This window comes from Jaculus jaculus, chromosome 4, assembly GCF_020740685.1.
Source record: "Jaculus jaculus isolate mJacJac1 chromosome 4, mJacJac1.mat.Y.cur, whole genome shotgun sequence".
Lineage (NCBI taxonomy): Eukaryota > Metazoa > Chordata > Mammalia > Rodentia > Dipodidae > Jaculus > Jaculus jaculus.
Window position 1 is genome coordinate 37,977,020 of NC_059105.1, and position 6,730 is coordinate 37,983,749.

At 46.8% G+C, this 6,730-nt stretch overlaps 1 pseudogene; it reads right to left on the reverse strand.

Annotated features, from left to right (window-relative positions):
* Positions 1-762: 762 nt before the first annotated feature.
* On the reverse strand, positions 763-2,929 carry LOC123460078 (annotated as a pseudogene).
* Between the last annotated feature and the right edge of the window lie 3,801 nt (positions 2,930-6,730).

Below are 6,730 nucleotides of genomic sequence, written 5' to 3' on the forward strand. Positions count from 1 at the left end.
AGGGGAACAGAAGTCCTGCCTTTCCTCCCCTTCCCCAGGTCTCCCTGTACTATAGATTGAACCTAGTGTCTCACATGCTAGGCACGTGCTCTGCCACTGAGCAATAGCCCCAGCCCTTTTTGAATTTTTAAATTTTGAGATAGGATCTCACTAAGTTGCCCAGGCGGGCTTTGAACTTGGGATCTTCATGCCTCAGCCTCCTGAGTAGAGTGGGATTAGAGGCCTATGACAACAGAGCCTGATCTTCCAGGGGTCTCTCATTCCTGGTTTCCCTGCCTGTCTGCACTGAACCTTGTTTCCAGTTTCCCAGTGTCTGAGTTGAGAGGAGAATGCATCCTTAGGCAAATTAAGTACTTCCTGACTGTGACTTTGAACATAACATGTCCCCCATGGGCTCATGTGTTTGAACACTTGGTCCTCAGCTGTTTTGAGAATTTTGTGGTACAGGTAGGAGGGATAGCCTTGCTGGAGGAAGTGTGTCACTGAGGGTGGGCCTTGAGCTATTACAGAGCAGCTCTGCTTGCCGGTTCTCTTGTGCTTCTTCCTCTCTGCTGACGTGATGATGTGACGCTGGTTTCTCACTCTTGCCATGCTCTCCTCACCATGGTAGACTCAACCCTTTGGAACTGTAAACTGAAATTCCTACCTACCTTAAGCTGCTTCTGGTTGAGGCTTTGTACCAGCAATGAGAAAGTAACTAATTCACTGCACAATTTTTTTGTTGTTGTTGTTTTGAGAAAGTCAGTGGACTCTTTATTGCTTCTAGGGGGCACAGGGCTCAGGAGCTCCTAGCGGGCCGGTCCGCTTCCTCTTCTCCACCACAGGCTTCGGGCTGCGCAGGACGGCACTGGCTCTTGGGATGGCCACCGTGCGCAGGTCAGGGCGGTACTTGCTTTTGCAGATTGTGTGTCCGATGCTGCTGAGGGTGGCCCTCGCATTCTTGATGATGGTGGTCCGCACGCAGGAGGTGGCTGGCTTCTGCCGACCGGATCTCCGCTGGGCTCGGTGCTGTTTGTCTGCTTCTTCCTCTGGATCAGGAAACTGGCGCAGTTCCGCACGACCATCCATTGCAGATGCGCGGACACGGCGGCGGCTCCTCTCGCGACGGCGGCCGGAGATGGAAAGAGAGGACTGCCCAATTTTTTAACATATATTTTATTTTTATTTATTTATTTATTTGACAGAAAAAGAGGGAGAGAGAGAGAGAGAGACAATGGGCGTGCCAGGGCCTCCAACCACTGCAAACGAACTCCAGATGTGTGCATCCCCTTGTGCATCTGGCTAAGGTGGGTCCTGGGGAATTGAACCAGGCTCCTTTGGGTTTGTAGGCAAACCCTTAACTGCTAAGCCATGACCTCCAGCCCTCACTGCCTAATTTTGCTGTGTCCTTAGGCGAAGGATTAAATGAACTGAGGTATATAAACTGTGAACTCAATACTTACAGTAGTATTTTCTCTTTCCCCTTAGCCAGGATGTGGAAAACTTTGATAACTGCACAACACTTCGTTCCCATGCTTCTTATTAACAGGGCTTCCTCCTCCTTTGGTTCCTGCTCCTTCTCCTTTTCTACCTCCTCCTCCTCCTCCTTTTTTTTTTTCTTTGTTTCTCTGGAGGTAGGGTCTCACTGTAGCTCAGACCGACCTGCTGACCTGGAATTTACTATGCAGTCTTAGGGTGACCTCAAACTCTCGACGATCTTCCTACCTCTGCCTCCTAAGTGCTGGGATAAAAGGCATGCACCACCATGCCTGGCTTCTTTTGCTTTTTTTGGTGGTTGGTGGTGAGGCAAGCCCAATAGACTGGCCTTTTTTTTTTTTTTTTTAAATAAGAGGGTGACAGACAGTGAGAAAGAGAGACGAGAGAATTGGTGTGCCAGGGCCTCAGCTGCTGCAATTGAACTCCAGACATGTGCCTCTTGTGTGCATGTGTGACATTGCATGCTTGTGTCACTTTGTGTGTATGGCTTATGTGGGACCTGGAGGGTGCAACATGAGCCCTTAGGTTTCTCAGGCAAGCGCCTTAACCGCTAAGCCATCTCTCCCGCTCTTCTTTTGCTAGATATTTGCTTTCTCAGAGTCCTTTACATCTTGGAGTGCCCATATGATTCAGTTCTGGAGAGAGATGGAGAGGGAAGCTCTGGAAGCTTCTGGAAAATCGGCTTCCTCAGAGAAGGGCCTGTTGTGACAGGCTTGCTTGATGGCACCTTTCTTTCTACTTTGAACCAAGATGTGACTTCCAGAATCATAGGGACCTTGATCCCAGCACTTGGGAGGCTGAGGTAGGAGGATTGCTGAGGGTTCGAGGCCAGCCTGAGACCACATAGTAAATTCCAGAGTGAGACCCTACTTCGAAGAAAAAAAAAAAAATCACCCAAAACACAAAACAAACAAAAAAAGCCTCTGCTAGGTGAATTGGAACCTCATTCCTTCCCTGTAGATCATTACTTCAGCTGGCTTCTCTCCAAATGCAGCAAGGCCCAGCCTCTTCTGAGATGCTGTGGCTCTTGTTAGCATGACATGATATGCTCTGCTCCCTGCTGTTATTTGCTGGTGGGAGTTTGAAAGTACCAGCTTGCTTCTGTAACATTGCTGGGCAGTTTGATCAAGGTGCAGGGAGTTGCCAAGACAAGTTAGGGATGCTCTTATCTTGCAGTTGGGGCCATTTACATATTGTTTTGCTTAGCATTTGAAAACTGATGTTGGCCACTGTTATTAGTTTCCCATGGCTACTATACCAACTGACACACACTTAATTAGTGGCTCAAATAATGCAGATGTAGCTTACAGGTCTCGCAGTTAGAAGTTTGAAATGGGTCTCGCTGGGCTAACATCAAGCTATTGGCAGGGCTGTGTTCCTCCTGGAGTCTCTGCCCTTTCCAGCTGGTGTCCTCCTTCTCGAAGCCAGACACACTGGGCTGAGTCCTTGTCATGCTGTGTTCCCCCACCCCCTCCCCGGCTTTCCTTTTTTAGGTCCTTCTTTCATTTTAGGAATCCTTGTGTTTACTCTGGACCCACCCAGATAACGTCCTCAGTTTGAGAACAATTGGCCAAAAGTTGTGGCACATACCTGTAGTCTTAGCCCACGGGAAAGAGAAGCAGGGGACATTAAGTTTCAGGGCATCCTGAGCTACACAGTGAGACCCCGTCTCAGAAACCAAGGTCTGAGATGTAACTCATTGGCAGAGTCTTGCCTAGTATGTACAAGGCCCTTGGTCTAATCCCCAGCACCAAATGGTGCCAAAACAAAACAAAACAAAACGCTCCCATCAGGTAACCAGCCCAGATTCCAGCTGAACCTTATTTTCCTTTTGCCTTGGAACCTAACATCTCCATGGTTCCAGGGATTCAACAAAAGACATCACTGGGGTCACTTTCTGCCTACTACAATCTTTTTCGGTTTCTTTTCTGATTTCTCTTGGTAATTAAAAACATATTTTATTATTTATTTATTTGAGAGAGATAAAGGCACAAGAAGAAAGAGAGAGAGAGAGAGAGAGAGAGAGAGAGAGAGAGAGAGAGAGGGAGAGAGAGAGAGAGAATGGGTGCACCAGGGCCTTTAGCCACTGCAAACGAACTCCAGACACATGTGTCACCTTGTGCATCTGGCTTACGTGGGTCTTGGGGAATCAAACTGAGGTTCTTTGGCTTTGCAGGCAAAAGCCTTAACCTCTAAGCCATCTCTCCAGCCTTCTCTTGGTAACTTTTTAAAAAATATTTCATTTATTTATGAGGGAGAGAGAGAATGGGTATACCAGGGCCTCTAGCCACTGCAGACAAACTCCAGACACATGTGCCTCCATGTGTGTCTGGCTTATGTGGGTACTGAGGAATAGAACCTGGGTCCTTAGGACCCCCAGGCAAGTACCTTAACCACATAAGCCATCTCTCCAGCCCTCTCTTGGTAGTTTCTGAAATGACAGCTGTTAAGTTGGTTAACAAAGTCATACCATTAGATGAACCAAAGAACTCACAGAAGCTAGGGGCTACCACAGAGGCCAGTCAGAGTGAAATCTGTTCACTTGTTTCCAAGCTCCTAATCTGAGTGGAAGCAAGCAAAGTGCAAAAGATTATGTATAGAATAGTCATAAGCTACTGAACATATAGCTTATTTATATATGATTATGGGGGAAAGACTGAAAAAATGTATTTAAATGCTAATAAATAGCAATATTAGGCTGCTGGGCATAAGAATGCTGATCATTCTTCTCTTCTTTTTTTTTTTTTCTTTTGTTTGAGGTAGGGTCTCACTAGCTCAGGCAGACCTGGAATTCACTATATAGTCTTAGGGTGGCCTTGAACTCATGGTGAGCCTCTTACCTCAGCCTCTTGAGCTCCTGAGTGCTGGGATTAAAGAGGTGTGCCTGTCTCTTTTTAATTTTTAAATTAAAAAAAATATTTTTTTTGAGGTAGGGTCTCACTTTAGACCAGGCTGAGTTGGAGCTCAGTCTATAATCCCAGGCTGGCCTCTGATTCATGGTCATCTTCTTACCTCAACCTCCCAAGTCCTGGGGTTAAAGGCATGCACCACCACTCCTGGCTCTCTCTATCTCTCTTAATAAAATTAAAATTTTACTATAATTGTTAGATTACATTTATAGGTAGGAAACATTAAAAATTTAGTAGCTTTATTGCGCCTACCCTCTTTTCATCCTGATTTCTGCAGTCCTACCCCCAACATGGTATCCTATTCCTAACCGTTCACCCAAAAGTTACTCCAAAACATGAAGAGAGACAGAAGGGAGCCAGGGAGGGAGTTTCTGGAACAGGGAAATAAACATGACAGCGGGACGTTGGCTGCTTTGGCTTCAAGCTGCTCGGCCTGCCTTGGCTTTGCCAGTTGATCCCAGCTCTGGATTTCCTCTGCTGAGACAAGTAATTAGTATGCGCAGAGCAGCCTGTGGCCGCGCTCCCCCTTTAACGAGGGACTTGCAATGACCTGCTGCCTTCTCCATGTCTGCCAGGCCTACACACACAGAGGGGTGAAGGGGAGCCAGGTCCCTGTTCCTTGCCTCGCATCTGCTGTCTTCTCCACTCGCCCTAGGATGGAAGGAGACCGTGGGACCTGTGCTCCTGCCCAGGGTGGCAGGATGCCAGAGTCCCTGGGAAGGTCAGAGCGGCCTGGCCAGCCAGCTGCTACCTAACTGCAGAGGGCAATCCAAGCCGTGTGTACAGAAGTCCATGGGGGATGAAGAAAGAGGCCCGGAGATGTCAAAACGTGCGGGCAGAGCCCTCCACAATTCGGCGCTCACCCACTTCTCCAGGTATTTTTCTACATGCCTGTCTACTTCCTCTGAACTTCTGCTGCTTGATCTAGATCCCGGCTCACCTAAGCCCAGGTCTCTCTCTCTGCTTATTTTTCCATCAGACTCTACTCAGTGTCTTCTTCCTCCAAGAAACCATTCCAGCCCCTGTCAGAAGCAGTCCTAACGCAAGCACGGGACAAAAGCAAAGTTAGACCTGTAGCATAATAGAACAATCAACTGACAAAATTAGATTGTTTTTGTTTGCTTGTTTTTCAAGGTAGGGTCTCACTCTAGCCCAGGCTGACCTGGAATTCAGTATGTAGTCTCAGGGTGCCCTTGAACTCACAGCGATCCTCCTACCTCTGCCTCCCAAGTGCTGGGATTCAAGGCATGAGCCACTGTGCCTGGCTTCAGAATTAGATATTTTTACTTTCACAAACTGCATCTGACAAAAGATGGATGTCCAGAACATATAAAGGACTTTAAAAAGTTAATTAAAAAAATTTAAAAATGGGCAAATGTTATGACAGACACTTCTCACAGAAGAAATTCAAACACATATATGAAAGCAATGCTCCCCATCCTCAGCCACTGGAGAAATGCAAATCCAAACTTCAGAGAGAGATTGCGAGATCATCTTACCTCAGTTAGAATAGCTATTACTTGGGCTAAAGAGATGGTTCAGCTTGAAAGGCTTATTAACTCAGGGTTAGTCCCTAAGTTATTCATTCATATAAGCTGGATGTAAAAAGTGGTAGAAGCAACTGATGTTCATTTGCAGCACCAAGATGCCTGGGTATACACACTCTCTCTCTCCCTTCCCTCTCTCTCTCTCTCTCTCTCACACACACACACACATACATGCAAATAAACCTTTGTTTGTTTGTTTTCTTTTGAGGCAAGCTCAGCAGACAGGCCTTTTTTTTAAATATGAGACAGTGAGAGCGAGGGAGAGGAGAGAGAGAGAGAATTGGTGCACCAGGGCCTCCAGCAGCTGTAATCAAACTCCAGACGCATGTGTCACCTTGTGTGCATGTGTGACCTTGCATGCTTGTGTCACTTGGTATATCTGGCTTACGTGAGACTTGGAGAGTCAAACATGGGTCCTTAGGCTTTACAGGCAAATACCTTAACCACTAAGCTATCTCTCCAGTCCTAAATGAACTTAAAAAAATAAAAAGACAAATAGCTGGGCGTGGTGGTGCACGCCTTTAATCCCAGCACTCGGGAGGCACAGGTAGGAGGATTGCTGTGAGTTCGAGGCCACCCTGAAACTACAAAGTGAATTCCAGGTCAGCCTGGGCTAGAGTGAGACCCTGCCTCAAAAAATAAAGACAGAACAAAACAAACAAACAAGCAAACAAACAAACACAAAACCGCAATAATACTAAATGCTGATAGGCTATGGAGAATCAGGCATCATACACTGTTGGTAGGACCGTCAATCAGTATGGAGAACAACTTGGGGCCTTTTCAGAAACCTATGGG